The sequence below is a fragment of the Carassius gibelio genome, chromosome A9 (assembly GCF_023724105.1).
Source record: "Carassius gibelio isolate Cgi1373 ecotype wild population from Czech Republic chromosome A9, carGib1.2-hapl.c, whole genome shotgun sequence".
Taxonomy (NCBI): Eukaryota; Metazoa; Chordata; class Actinopteri; order Cypriniformes; family Cyprinidae; genus Carassius; species Carassius gibelio.
The window spans coordinates 2,139,299-2,153,942 of NC_068379.1; the positions used below are offsets into that span (position 1 = coordinate 2,139,299).

The 14,644-nt window shown below is 47.8% G+C and overlaps 5 non-coding genes across 5 annotated transcripts; all 5 read left to right on the top strand.

Moving 5' to 3' along the window:
• The first annotated feature begins 2,477 nt into the window (after positions 1-2,477).
• On the top strand, positions 2,478-2,550 carry trnar-ccu (transfer RNA arginine (anticodon CCU)). Its single transcript has one exon. It is a non-coding gene; the product is annotated as a tRNA-Arg (tRNA).
• Positions 2,551-6,211: 3,661 nt separating this feature from the next.
• trnar-ccu (transfer RNA arginine (anticodon CCU)) lies at positions 6,212-6,284 on the top strand. The gene has a single exon. It is a non-coding gene; the product is annotated as a tRNA-Arg (tRNA).
• Positions 6,285-8,934: 2,650 nt separating this feature from the next.
• Positions 8,935-9,007, top strand: trnar-ccu (transfer RNA arginine (anticodon CCU)). The gene has a single exon. It is a non-coding gene; the product is annotated as a tRNA-Arg (tRNA).
• Positions 9,008-11,535: 2,528 nt separating this feature from the next.
• On the top strand, positions 11,536-11,608 carry trnar-ccu (transfer RNA arginine (anticodon CCU)). Its single transcript has one exon. It is a non-coding gene; the product is annotated as a tRNA-Arg (tRNA).
• Positions 11,609-14,258: 2,650 nt separating this feature from the next.
• trnar-ccu (transfer RNA arginine (anticodon CCU)) lies at positions 14,259-14,331 on the top strand. Its single transcript has one exon. It is a non-coding gene; the product is annotated as a tRNA-Arg (tRNA).
• Positions 14,332-14,644: the final 313 nt, after the last annotated feature.

The following is a 14,644-nucleotide window of genomic DNA, read 5'->3' on the forward strand; positions in this document are numbered from 1 at the left end:
CCGGTCAAGGTTGATTACAGCAGAGTGGCGCAGCGGAAGCGTGCTGGGCCCATAACCCAGAGGTCGATGGATCGAAACCATCCTCTGCTAAGGCATTTTAAATCTCAATCTTATTCAGGAGGCCTTTACAATATACAAAAAGAGTTAACTTCTAGACACTCCTGAGGCACTGGCCTCCAAAGCCAGAGATTGTGGTTTCAAGTCCGGTCAAGGTTGATTACAGCAGAGTGGCGCAGCGGAAGCGTGCTGGGCCCATAACCCAGAGGTCGATGGATCGAAACCATCCTCTGCTAAGGCATTTTAAATCTCAATCTTATTCAGGACCCCTTTACAATACGCACAAAAAGTTAACATCTATACATCCCTGAGGCACTGGCCTCCTAAGCCAGAGATTGTGGATTCGAGTCCGGTCAAGGTGCACTACAGCAGAGTGGCGCAGCGGAAGCGTGCTGGGCCCATAACCCAGAGGTCGATGGATCGAAACCATCCTCTGCTATGACCTTTTAACTTCTAAACACTCTTGAGTCCCTAAAAAGGGTCAAAAGCCACAAGCTGGTCGTGAAAAGCTGAGGCCAATTTGACCTCTCATAATATTCAGTCATCTAGAAGACTCTTTGTGTGCATTGTAAAGGCCTCCTGAATAAGATTGAGATATAAAAGGGCAAGTTATCATCTGTTTTCAAGCCCCAGAGGCCTAATGGATAAGGCACTGGCCTCCTAAGCCAGGGATTGTGGGTTCGAGTCCCATCTGGTGTGAATACAGCAGAGTGGAGCAGCGGAAGCGTGCTCAACCCACAGGTTGAAGGATCGAAACGATCCTCTGCTAAGCCTTTTTGAAACTCAGGATGCCTTTACAATACACACAAAGAGTTAACTTCTAGACACTCCTGAGGCACTGGCCTCCTAAGCCAGAGATTGTGGTTTCAAGTCCGTTCAAGGTTGATTACAGCAGAGTGGCGCAGCGGAAGCGTGCTGATCAAAATAACCCAGAGGTCGATGGATCGAAACCATCCTCTGCTAAGGCATTTTAAATCTCAATCTTATTCAGGAGGCCTTTACAATATACAAAAAGAGTTAACTTCTAGACACTCCTGAGGCACTGGCCTCCTAAGCCAGAGATTGTGGTTTCAAGTCCGGTCAAGGATGATTACAGCAGAGTGGCGCAGCGGAAGCGTGCTGGGCCCATAACCCAGAGGTCGATGGATTGAAACCATCCTCTGCTAAGGCATTTTACATCTCAATCTTATTCAGGAGGCCTTTACAATACGCACAAAAAGTTAACATCTATACAGCCCTGAGGCACTGGCCTCCTAAGCCAGAGATTGTGGTTTCGAGTCCGGTCACGGTGCACTACAGCAGAGTGGCGCAGCGGAAGCGTGCTGGGCCCATAACCCAGAGGTCGATGGATCGAAACCATCCTCTGCTATGACCTTTTAACTTCTAAACACTCTTGAGTCCCTAAAAAGGAACAAAAGCCACAAGCTGGTCGTGAAAAGCTGAGGCCAATTTGACCTCTAATAATATTCAGTCATCTAGAAGACTCTTTGTGTGCATTGTAAAGGCCTCCTGAATAAGATTGAGATATAAAAGGGCAAGTTAGCATCTGTTTTCAAGCCACAGTGGCCTAATGGATAAGGCACTGGCCTCTTAAGCCAGGGATTGTGGGATTGAGTCCCATCTGGGGTGAATACAGCAGAGTGGAGCAGCGGAAGCGTGTGTAACCCAGAGGTTGAAGGATCGAAACGATACTCTGCTAAGCCTTTTTGAAACTCAGGATGCCTTTACAATACACACAAAGAGTTAACTTCTAGACACTCCTGAGGCACTGGCCTCCTAAGCCAGAGATTGTGGTTTCAAGTCCGGTCAAGGTTGATTACAGCAGAGTGGCGCAGCGGAAGCGTGCTGGGCCCAGGAGGCCTTTACAATAAACAAAAAGAGTTAACTTCTAGACACTCCTGAGGCACTGGCCTCCAAAGCCAGAGATTGTGGTTTCAAGTCCAGTAAAGGTTGATTACAGCAGAGTGGCGCAGCGGAAGCGTGCTGGGCCCATAACCCAGAGGTCGATGGATCGAAACCATCCTCTGCTAAGACATTTTAAATCTCAATCTTATTCAGGAGGCATTTACAACACGCACAAAAAGTTAACATCTATACAACCCTGAGGCACTGGCCTCCTAAGCCAGAGATTGTGGTTTCGAGTCCGGTCAAGGTGCACTACAGCAGAGTGGCGCAGCGGAAGCGTGCTGGGCCCATAACCCAGAGGTCGATGGATCGAAACCATCCTCTGCTATGACCTTTTAACTTCTAAACACTCCTGAGACCCTAAAAAACGTCAAAAGCCACAAGCTGGTCGTGAAAGGCTGAGGCCAATTTGACCTCTCATAATATTCAGTCATCTAGAAGACTCTTTGTGTGCATTGTAAAGGCCTCCTGAATAAGATTGAGATATAAAAGGGCAAGTTAGCATCTGTTTTCAAGCCCCAGTGGCCTAATGGATAAGGCACTGGCCTCCTAAGCCAGGGATTGTGGGTTCGAGTCCCATCTGGGGTGAATACAGCAGAGTGGCGCAGCGGAAGCGTGCTGGGCACATAACCCAGAGGTCGATGGAACGAAACCATCCTCTGCTAAGGCATTTTACATCTCAATCTTATTCAGGAGGCCTTTACAATACGCACAAAAAGTTAACATCTATACACCCCTGAGGCACTGGCCTCCTAAGCCAGAGATTGTGGTTTCGAGTCTGGTCAAGGTGCACTACAGCAGAGTGGCGCAGCGTTAGCGTGCTGGGCCCATAAACCAGAGGTCGATGGATCGAAACCATCCTCTGCTATGACCTTTTAACTTCTAAACACTCTTGAGTCCCTAAAAAGGAACAAAAGCCACAAGCTGGTCGTGAAAAGCTGAGGCCAATTTGACCTCTAATAATATTCAGTCATCTAGAAGACTCTTTGTGTGCATTGTAAAGGCCTCCTGAATAAGATTGAGATGTAAAAGGGCAAGTTAGCATCTGTTTTCAAGCCCCAGTGGCCTAATGGATAAGGCACTGGCCTCTTAAGCCAGGGATTGTGGGATTGAGTCCCATCTGGGGTGAATGCAGCAGAGTGGAGCAGCGGAAGTGTGTTTAACCCAGAGGTTGAAGGATCGAAACGATCCTCTGCTAATCCTTTTTGAAACTCAGGATGCCTTTACAATACACACAAAGAGTTAACTTCTAGACACTCCTGAGGCACTGGCCTCCTAAGCCAGAGATTGTGGTTTCAAGTCCGGTCAAGGTTGATTACAGCAGAGTGGCGCAGCGGAAGCGTGCTGGGCCCATAACCCAGAGGTCGATGGATCGAAACCATCCTCTGCTAAGGCATTTTAAATCTCAATCTTATTCAGGAGGCCTTTACAATATACAAAAAGAGTTAACTTCTAGACACTCCTGAGGCACTGGCCTCCAAAGCCAGAGATTGTGGTTTCAAGTCCGGTCAAGGTTGATTACAGCAGAGTGGCGCAGCGGAAGCGTGCTGGGCCCATAACCCAGAGGTCGATGGATCGAAACCATCCTCTGCTAAGGCATTTTAAATCTCAATCTTATTCAGGAGCCCTTTACAATACGCACAAAAAGTTAACATCTATACATCCCTGAGGCACTGGCCTCCTAAGAAAGAGATTGTGGTTTCGAGTCCAGTCAAGGTGCACTACAGCAGAGTGGCGCAGCGGAAGCGTGCTGGGCCCATAACCCAGAGGTCGATGGATCGAAACCATCCTCTGCTATGACCTTTTAACTTCTAAACACTCTTGAGTCCCTAAAAAGGAACAAAAGCCACAAGCTGGTCGTGAAAAGCTGAGGCCAATTTGACCTCTAATAATATTCAGTCATCTAGAAGACTCTTTGTGTGCATTGTAAAGGCCTCCTGAATAAGAGTGAGATATAAAAGGGCAAGTTAGCATCTGTTTTCAAGCCCCAGTGGCCTAATGGATAAGGCACTGGCCTCTTAAGCCAGGGATTGTGGGATTGAGTCCCGTCTGGGGAGAATACAGCAGAGTGGAGCAGCTGAAGCGTGTGTAACCCAGAGGTTGAAGGATTGAAACGATCCTCTGCTAAGCCTTTTTGAAACTCAGGATGCCTTTACAATACACACAAAGAGTTAACTTCTAGACACTCCTGAGGCACTGGCCTCCTAAGCCAGAGATTGTGGTTTCAAGTCCGGTCAAGGTTGATTACAGCAGAGTGGCGCAGCGGAAGCGTGCTGGGCCCATAACCCAGAGGTCGATGGATCGAAACCATCCTCTGCTAAGGCATTTTAAATCTCAATCTTATTCAGGAGGCCTTTACAATAAACAAAAAGAGTTAACTTCTAGACACTCCTGAGGCACTGGCCTCCAAAGCCAGAGATTGTGGTTTCAAGTCCGGTCAAGGTTGATTACAGCAGAGTGGCGCAGCGGAAGCGTGCTGGTCAAAATAACCCAGATGTCGATGGATCGAAACCATCCTCTGCTAAGGCATTTTAAATCTCAATCTTATTCAGGAGGCCTTTACAATATACAAAAAGAGTTAACTTGTAGACACTCCTGAGGCACTGGCCGCCTAAGCCAGAGATTGTGGTTTCAAGTCCGGTCAATGATGATTACAGCAGAGTGGCGCAGCGGAAGCGTGCTGGGCCCATAACCCAGAGGTCGATGGATCGAAACCATCCTCTGCTAAGGCATTTTAAATCTCAATCTTATTCAGGAGGCCTTTACAATACGCACAAAAAGTTAACATCTATACACCCCTGAGGCACTGGCCTCCTAAGCCAGAGATTGTGGTTTCAAGTCCGGTCAAGGTTGATTACAGCAGAGTGGCGCAGCGGAAGCGTGCTGGGCCCATAACCCAGAGGTCGATGGATCGAAACCATCCTCTGCTAAGACATTTTAAATCTCAATCTTATTCAGGAGGCCTTTACAATACGCACAAAAAGTTAACATCTATACAACCCTGAGGCACTGGCCTCTTAAGCCAGAGATTGTGGTTTCGAGTCCGGTCAAGGTGCACTACAGCAGAGTGGCGCAGCGGAAGCGTGCTGGGCCCATAACCCAGAGGTCGATGGATCGAAACCATCCTCTGCTATGACCTTTTAACTTCTAAACACTCCTGAGACCCTAAAAAACGTCAAAAGCAACAAGCTGGTCGTGAGAAGCTGTGGCCAATTTGACCTCTCATAATATTCAGTCATCTAGAAGACTCTTTGTGTGCATTGTAAAGGCCTCCTGAATAAGATTGAGATATAAAAGGGCAAGTTAGCATCTGTTTTCAAGCCCCAGTGGCCTAATGGATAAGGCACTGGCCTCTTAAGCCAGGGATTGTGGGATTGAGTCCCATCTGGGGTGAATACAGCAGAGTGGAGCAGCGGAAGCGTGTGTAACCCAGAGGTTGAAGGATCGAAATGATCCTCTGCTAATCCTTTTTGAAACTCAGGATGCCTTTACAATACACACAAAGAGTTAACTTCTAGACACTCCTGAGGCACTGGCCTCCTAAGCCAGAGATTGTGGTTTCAAGTCCGGTCAAGGTTGATTACAGCAGAGTGGCGCAGCGGAAGCGTGCTGGGCCCATAACCCAGAGGTCGATGGATCGAAACCATCCTCTGCTAAGGCATTTTAAATCTCAATCTTATTCAGGAGGCCTTTACAATATACAAAAAGAGTTAACTTCTAGACACTCCTGAGGCACTGGCCTCCAAAGCCAGAGATTGTGGTTTCAAGTCCGGTCAAGGTTGATTACAGCAGAGTGGCGCAGCGGAAGCGTGCTGGGCCCATAACCCAGAGGTCGATGGATCGAAACCATCCTCTGCTAAGGCATTTTAAATCTCAATCTTATTCAGGACCCCTTTACAATACGCACAAAAAGTTAACATCTATACTTCCCTGAGGCACTGGCCTCCTAAGCCAGAGATTGTGGATTCGAGTCCGGTCAAGGTGCACTACAGCAGAGTGGCGCAGCGGAAGCGTGCTGGGCCCATAACCCAGAGGTCGATGGATCGAAACCATCCTCTGCTATGACCTTTTAACTTCTAAACACTCTTGAGTCCCTAAAAAGGGTCAAAAGCCACAAGCTGGTCGTGAAAAGCTGAGGCCAATTTGACCTCTCATAATATTCAGTCATCTAGAAGACTCTTTGTGTGCATTGTAAAGGCCTCCTGAATAAGATTGAGATATAAAAGGGCAAGTTATCATCTGTTTTCAAGCCCCAGTGGCCTAATGGATAAGGCACTGGCCTCCTAAGCCAGGGATTGTGGGTTCGAGTCCCATCTGGTGTGAATACAGCAGAGTGGAGCAGCGGAAGCGTGCTCAACCCACAGGTTGAAGGATCGAAACGATCCTCTGCTAAGCCTTTTTGAAACTCAGGATGCCTTTACAATACACACAAAGAGTTAACTTCTAGACACTCCTGAGGCACTGGCCTCCTAAGCCAGAGATTGTGGTTTCAAGTCCGTTCAAGGTTGATTACAGCAGAGTGGCGCAGCGGAAGCGTGCTGATCAAAATAACCCAGAGGTCGATGGATCGAAACCATCCTCTGCTAAGGCATTTTAAATCTCAATCTTATTCAGGAGGCCTTTACAATATACAAAAAGAGTTAACTTCTAGACACTCCTGAGGCACTGGCCTCCTAAGCCAGAGATTGTGGTTTCAAGTCCGGTCAAGGATGATTACAGCAGAGTGGCGCAGCGGAAGCGTGCTGGGCCCATAACCCAGAGGTCGATGGATTGAAACCATCCTCTGCTAAGGCATTTTACATCTCAATCTTATTCAGGAGGCCTTTACAATACGCACAAAAAGTTAACATCTATACAGCCCTGAGGCACTGGCCTCCTAAGCCAGAGATTGTGGTTTCGAGTCCGGTCACGGTGCACTACAGCAGAGTGGCGCAGCGGAAGCGTGCTGGGCCCATAACCCAGAGGTCGATGGATCGAAACCATCCTCTGCTATGACCTTTTAACTTCTAAACACTCTTGAGTCCCTAAAAAGGAACAAAAGCCACAAGCTGGTCGTGAAAAGCTGAGGCCAATTTGACCTCTAATAATATTCAGTCATCTAGAAGACTCTTTGTGTGCATTGTAAAGGCCTCCTGAATAAGATTGAGATATAAAAGGGCAAGTTAGCATCTGTTTTCAAGCCACAGTGGCCTAATGGATAAGGCACTGGCCTCTTAAGCCAGGGATTGTGGGATTGAGTCCCATCTGGGGTGAATACAGCAGAGTGGAGCAGCGGAAGCGTGTGTAACCCAGAGGTTGAAGGATCGAAACGATACTCTGCTAAGCCTTTTTGAAACTCAGGATGCCTTTACAATACACACAAAGAGTTAACTTCTAGACACTCCTGAGGCACTGGCCTCCTAAGCCAGAGATTGTGGTTTCAAGTCCGGTCAAGGTTGATTACAGCAGAGTGGCGCAGCGGAAGCGTGCTGGGCCCATAACCCAGAGGTCGATGGATCGAAACCATCCTCTGCTAAGGCATTTTAAATCTCAATCTTATTCAGGAGGCCTTTACAATATACAAAAAGAGTTAACTTCTAGACACTCCTGAGGCACTGGCCTCCTAAGCCAGAGATTGTGGTTTCAAGTCCGGTCAAGGATGATTACAGCAGAGTGGCGCAGCGGAAGCGTGCTGGGCCCATAACCCAGAGGTCGATGGATTGAAACCATCCTCTGCTAAGGCATTTTACATCTCAATCTTATTCAGGAGGCCTTTACAATACGCACAAAAAGTTAACATCTATACAGCCCTGAGGCACTGGCCTCCTAAGCCAGAGATTGTGGTTTCGAGTCCGGTCACGGTGCACTACAGCAGAGTGGCGCAGCGGAAGCGTGCTGGGCCCATAACCCAGAGGTCGATGGATCGAAACCATCCTCTGCTATGACCTTTTAACTTCTAAACACTCTTGAGTCCCTAAAAAGGAACAAAAGCCACAAGCTGGTCGTGAAAAGCTGAGGCCAATTTGACCTCTAATAATATTCAGTCATCTAGAAGACTCTTTGTGTGCATTGTAAAGGCCTCCTGAATAAGATTGAGATATAAAAGGGCAAGTTAGCATCTGTTTTCAAGCCACAGTGGCCTAATGGATAAGGCACTGGCCTCTTAAGCCAGGGATTGTGGGATTGAGTCCCATCTGGGGTGAATACAGCAGAGTGGAGCAGCGGAAGCGTGTGTAACCCAGAGGTTGAAGGATCGAAACGATACTCTGCTAAGCCTTTTTGAAACTCAGGATGCCTTTACAATACACACAAAGAGTTAACTTCTAGACACTCCTGAGGCACTGGCCTCCTAAGCCAGAGATTGTGGTTTCAAGTCCGGTCAAGGTTGATTACAGCAGAGTGGCGCAGCGGAAGCGTGCTGGGCCCAGGAGGCCTTTACAATAAACAAAAAGAGTTAACTTCTAGACACTCCTGAGGCACTGGCCTCCAAAGCCAGAGATTGTGGTTTCAAGTCCAGTAAAGGTTGATTACAGCAGAGTGGCGCAGCGGAAGCGTGCTGGGCCCATAACCCAGAGGTCGATGGATCGAAACCATCCTCTGCTAAGACATTTTAAATCTCAATCTTATTCAGGAGGCATTTACAACACGCACAAAAAGTTAACATCTATACAACCCTGAGGCACTGGCCTCCTAAGCCAGAGATTGTGGTTTCGAGTCCGGTCAAGGTGCACTACAGCAGAGTGGCGCAGCGGAAGCGTGCTGGGCCCATAACCCAGAGGTCGATGGATCGAAACCATCCTCTGCTATGACCTTTTAACTTCTAAACACTCCTGAGACCCTAAAAAACGTCAAAAGCCACAAGCTGGTCGTGAAAGGCTGAGGCCAATTTGACCTCTCATAATATTCAGTCATCTAGAAGACTCTTTGTGTGCATTGTAAAGGCCTCCTGAATAAGATTGAGATATAAAAGGGCAAGTTAGCATCTGTTTTCAAGCCCCAGTGGCCTAATGGATAAGGCACTGGCCTCCTAAGCCAGGGATTGTGGGTTCGAGTCCCATCTGGGGTGAATACAGCAGAGTGGCGCAGCGGAAGCGTGCTGGGCACATAACCCAGAGGTCGATGGAACGAAACCATCCTCTGCTAAGGCATTTTACATCTCAATCTTATTCAGGAGGCCTTTACAATACGCACAAAAAGTTAACATCTATACACCCCTGAGGCACTGGCCTCCTAAGCCAGAGATTGTGGTTTCGAGTCTGGTCAAGGTGCACTACAGCAGAGTGGCGCAGCGTTAGCGTGCTGGGCCCATAAACCAGAGGTCGATGGATCGAAACCATCCTCTGCTATGACCTTTTAACTTCTAAACACTCTTGAGTCCCTAAAAAGGAACAAAAGCCACAAGCTGGTCGTGAAAAGCTGAGGCCAATTTGACCTCTAATAATATTCAGTCATCTAGAAGACTCTTTGTGTGCATTGTAAAGGCCTCCTGAATAAGATTGAGATGTAAAAGGGCAAGTTAGCATCTGTTTTCAAGCCCCAGTGGCCTAATGGATAAGGCACTGGCCTCTTAAGCCAGGGATTGTGGGATTGAGTCCCATCTGGGGTGAATGCAGCAGAGTGGAGCAGCGGAAGTGTGTTTAACCCAGAGGTTGAAGGATCGAAACGATCCTCTGCTAATCCTTTTTGAAACTCAGGATGCCTTTACAATACACACAAAGAGTTAACTTCTAGACACTCCTGAGGCACTGGCCTCCTAAGCCAGAGATTGTGGTTTCAAGTCCGGTCAAGGTTGATTACAGCAGAGTGGCGCAGCGGAAGCGTGCTGGGCCCATAACCCAGAGGTCGATGGATCGAAACCATCCTCTGCTAAGGCATTTTAAATCTCAATCTTATTCAGGAGGCCTTTACAATATACAAAAAGAGTTAACTTCTAGACACTCCTGAGGCACTGGCCTCCAAAGCCAGAGATTGTGGTTTCAAGTCCGGTCAAGGTTGATTACAGCAGAGTGGCGCAGCGGAAGCGTGCTGGGCCCATAACCCAGAGGTCGATGGATCGAAACCATCCTCTGCTAAGGCATTTTAAATCTCAATCTTATTCAGGAGCCCTTTACAATACGCACAAAAAGTTAACATCTATACACCCCTGAGGCACTGGCCTCCTAAGCCAGAGATTGTGGTTTCAAGTCCGGTCAAGGTTGATTACAGCAGAGTGGCGCAGCGGAAGCGTGCTGGGCCCATAACCCAGAGGTCGATGGATCGAAACCATCCTCTGCTAAGACATTTTAAATCTCAATCTTATTCAGGAGGCCTTTACAATACGCACAAAAAGTTAACATCTATACAACCCTGAGGCACTGGCCTCTTAAGCCAGAGATTGTGGTTTCGAGTCCGGTCAAGGTGCACTACAGCAGAGTGGCGCAGCGGAAGCGTGCTGGGCCCATAACCCAGAGGTCGATGGATCGAAACCATCCTCTGCTATGACCTTTTAACTTCTAAACACTCCTGAGACCCTAAAAAACGTCAAAAGCAACAAGCTGGTCGTGAGAAGCTGTGGCCAATTTGACCTCTCATAATATTCAGTCATCTAGAAGACTCTTTGTGTGCATTGTAAAGGCCTCCTGAATAAGATTGAGATATAAAAGGGCAAGTTAGCATCTGTTTTCAAGCCCCAGTGGCCTAATGGATAAGGCACTGGCCTCTTAAGCCAGGGATTGTGGGATTGAGTCCCATCTGGGGTGAATACAGCAGAGTGGAGCAGCGGAAGCGTGTGTAACCCAGAGGTTGAAGGATCGAAATGATCCTCTGCTAATCCTTTTTGAAACTCAGGATGCCTTTACAATACACACAAAGAGTTAACTTCTAGACACTCCTGAGGCACTGGCCTCCTAAGCCAGAGATTGTGGTTTCAAGTCCGGTCAAGGTTGATTACAGCAGAGTGGCGCAGCGGAAGCGTGCTGGGCCCATAACCCAGAGGTCGATGGATCGCAACCATCCTCTGCTAAGGCATTTTAAATCTCAATCTTATTCAGGAGGCCTTTACAATATACAAAAAGAGTTAACTTCTAGACACTCCTGAGGCACTGGCCTCCAAAGCCAGAGATTGTGGTTTCAAGTCCGGTCAAGGTTGATTACAGCAGAGTGGCGCAGCGGAAGCGTGCTGGGCCCATAACCCAGAGGTCGATGGATCGAAACCATCCTCTGCTAAGGCATTTTAAATCTCAATCTTATTCAGGACCCCTTTACAATACGCACAAAAAGTTAACATCTATACTTCCCTGAGGCACTGGCCTCCTAAGCCAGAGATTGTGGATTCGAGTCCGGTCAAGGTGCACTACAGCAGAGTGGCGCAGCGGAAGCGTGCTGGGCCCATAACCCAGAGGTCGATGGATCGAAACCATCCTCTGCTATGACCTTTTAACTTCTAAACACTCTTGAGTCCCTAAAAAGGGTCAAAAGCCACAAGCTGGTCGTGAAAAGCTGAGGCCAATTTGACCTCTCATAATATTCAGTCATCTAGAAGACTCTTTGTGTGCATTGTAAAGGCCTCCTGAATAAGATTGAGATATAAAAGGGCAAGTTATCATCTGTTTTCAAGCCCCAGTGGCCTAATGGATAAGGCACTGGCCTCCTAAGCCAGGGATTGTGGGTTCGAGTCCCATCTGGTGTGAATACAGCAGAGTGGAGCAGCGGAAGCGTGCTCAACCCACAGGTTGAAGGATCGAAACGATCCTCTGCTAAGCCTTTTTGAAACTCAGGATGCCTTTACAATACACACAAAGAGTTAACTTCTAGACACTCCTGAGGCACTGGCCTCCTAAGCCAGAGATTGTGGTTTCAAGTCCGTTCAAGGTTGATTACAGCAGAGTGGCGCAGCGGAAGCGTGCTGATCAAAATAACCCAGAGGTCGATGGATCGAAACCATCCTCTGCTAAGGCATTTTAAATCTCAATCTTATTCAGGAGGCCTTTACAATATACAAAAAGAGTTAACTTCTAGACACTCCTGAGGCACTGGCCTCCTAAGCCAGAGATTGTGGTTTCAAGTCCGGTCAAGGATGATTACAGCAGAGTGGCGCAGCGGAAGCGTGCTGGGCCCATAACCCAGAGGTCGATGGATTGAAACCATCCTCTGCTAAGGCATTTTACATCTCAATCTTATTCAGGAGGCCTTTACAATACGCACAAAAAGTTAACATCTATACAGCCCTGAGGCACTGGCCTCCTAAGCCAGAGATTGTGGTTTCGAGTCCGGTCACGGTGCACTACAGCAGAGTGGCGCAGCGGAAGCGTGCTGGGCCCATAACCCAGAGGTCGATGGATCGAAACCATCCTCTGCTATGACCTTTTAACTTCTAAACACTCTTGAGTCCCTAAAAAGGAACAAAAGCCACAAGCTGGTCGTGAAAAGCTGAGGCCAATTTGACCTCTAATAATATTCAGTCATCTAGAAGACTCTTTGTGTGCATTGTAAAGGCCTCCTGAATAAGATTGAGATATAAAAGGGCAAGTTAGCATCTGTTTTCAAGCCACAGTGGCCTAATGGATAAGGCACTGGCCTCTTAAGCCAGGGATTGTGGGATTGAGTCCCATCTGGGGTGAATACAGCAGAGTGGAGCAGCGGAAGCGTGTGTAACCCAGAGGTTGAAGGATCGAAACGATACTCTGCTAAGCCTTTTTGAAACTCAGGATGCCTTTACAATACACACAAAGAGTTAACTTCTAGACACTCCTGAGGCACTGGCCTCCTAAGCCAGAGATTGTGGTTTCAAGTCCGGTCAAGGTTGATTACAGCAGAGTGGCGCAGCGGAAGCGTGCTGGGCCCATAACCCAGAGGTCGATGGATCGAAACCATCCTCTGCTAAGGCATTTTAAATCTCAATCTTATTCAGGAGGCCTTTACAATATACAAAAAGAGTTAACTTCTAGACACTCCTGAGGCACTGGCCTCCTAAGCCAGAGATTGTGGTTTCAAGTCCGGTCAAGGATGATTACAGCAGAGTGGCGCAGCGGAAGCGTGCTGGGCCCATAACCCAGAGGTCGATGGATTGAAACCATCCTCTGCTAAGGCATTTTACATCTCAATCTTATTCAGGAGGCCTTTACAATACGCACAAAAAGTTAACATCTATACAGCCCTGAGGCACTGGCCTCCTAAGCCAGAGATTGTGGTTTCGAGTCCGGTCACGGTGCACTACAGCAGAGTGGCGCAGCGGAAGCGTGCTGGGCCCATAACCCAGAGGTCGATGGATCGAAACCATCCTCTGCTATGACCTTTTAACTTCTAAACACTCTTGAGTCCCTAAAAAGGAACAAAAGCCACAAGCTGGTCGTGAAAAGCTGAGGCCAATTTGACCTCTAATAATATTCAGTCATCTAGAAGACTCTTTGTGTGCATTGTAAAGGCCTCCTGAATAAGATTGAGATATAAAAGGGCAAGTTAGCATCTGTTTTCAAGCCACAGTGGCCTAATGGATAAGGCACTGGCCTCTTAAGCCAGGGATTGTGGGATTGAGTCCCATCTGGGGTGAATACAGCAGAGTGGAGCAGCGGAAGCGTGTGTAACCCAGAGGTTGAAGGATCGAAACGATACTCTGCTAAGCCTTTTTGAAACTCAGGATGCCTTTACAATACACACAAAGAGTTAACTTCTAGACACTCCTGAGGCACTGGCCTCCTAAGCCAGAGATTGTGGTTTCAAGTCCGGTCAAGGTTGATTACAGCAGAGTGGCGCAGCGGAAGCGTGCTGGGCCCAGGAGGCCTTTACAATAAACAAAAAGAGTTAACTTCTAGACACTCCTGAGGCACTGGCCTCCAAAGCCAGAGATTGTGGTTTCAAGTCCAGTAAAGGTTGATTACAGCAGAGTGGCGCAGCGGAAGCGTGCTGGGCCCATAACCCAGAGGTCGATGGATCGAAACCATCCTCTGCTAAGACATTTTAAATCTCAATCTTATTCAGGAGGCATTTACAACACGCACAAAAAGTTAACATCTATACAACCCTGAGGCACTGGCCTCCTAAGCCAGAGATTGTGGTTTCGAGTCCGGTCAAGGTGCACTACAGCAGAGTGGCGCAGCGGAAGCGTGCTGGGCCCATAACCCAGAGGTCGATGGATCGAAACCATCCTCTGCTATGAACTTTTAACTTCTAAACACTCCTGAGACCCTAAAAAACGTCAAAAGCCACAAGCTGGTCGTGAAAGGCTGAGGCCAATTTGACCTCTCATAATATTCAGTCATCTAGAAGACTCTTTGTGTGCATTGTAAAGGCCTCCTGAATAAGATTGAGATATAAAAGGGCAAGTTAGCATCTGTTTTCAAGCCCCAGTGGCCTAATGGATAAGGCACTGGCCTCCTAAGCCAGGGATTGTGGGTTCGAGTCCCATCTGGGGTGAATACAGCAGAGTGGCGCAGCGGAAGCGTGCTGGGCACATAACCCAGAGGTCGATGGAACGAAACCATCCTCTGCTAAGGCATTTTACATCTCAATCTTATTCAGGAGGCCTTTACAATACGCACAAAAAGTTAACATCTATACACCCCTGAGGCACTGGCCTCCTAAGCCAGAGATTGTGGTTTCGAGTCTGGTCAAGGTGCACTACAGCAGAGTGGCGCAGCGTTAGCGTGCTGGGCCCATAAACCAGAGGTCGATGGATCGAAACCATCCTCTGCTATGACCTTTTAACTTCTAAACACTCTTGAGTCCA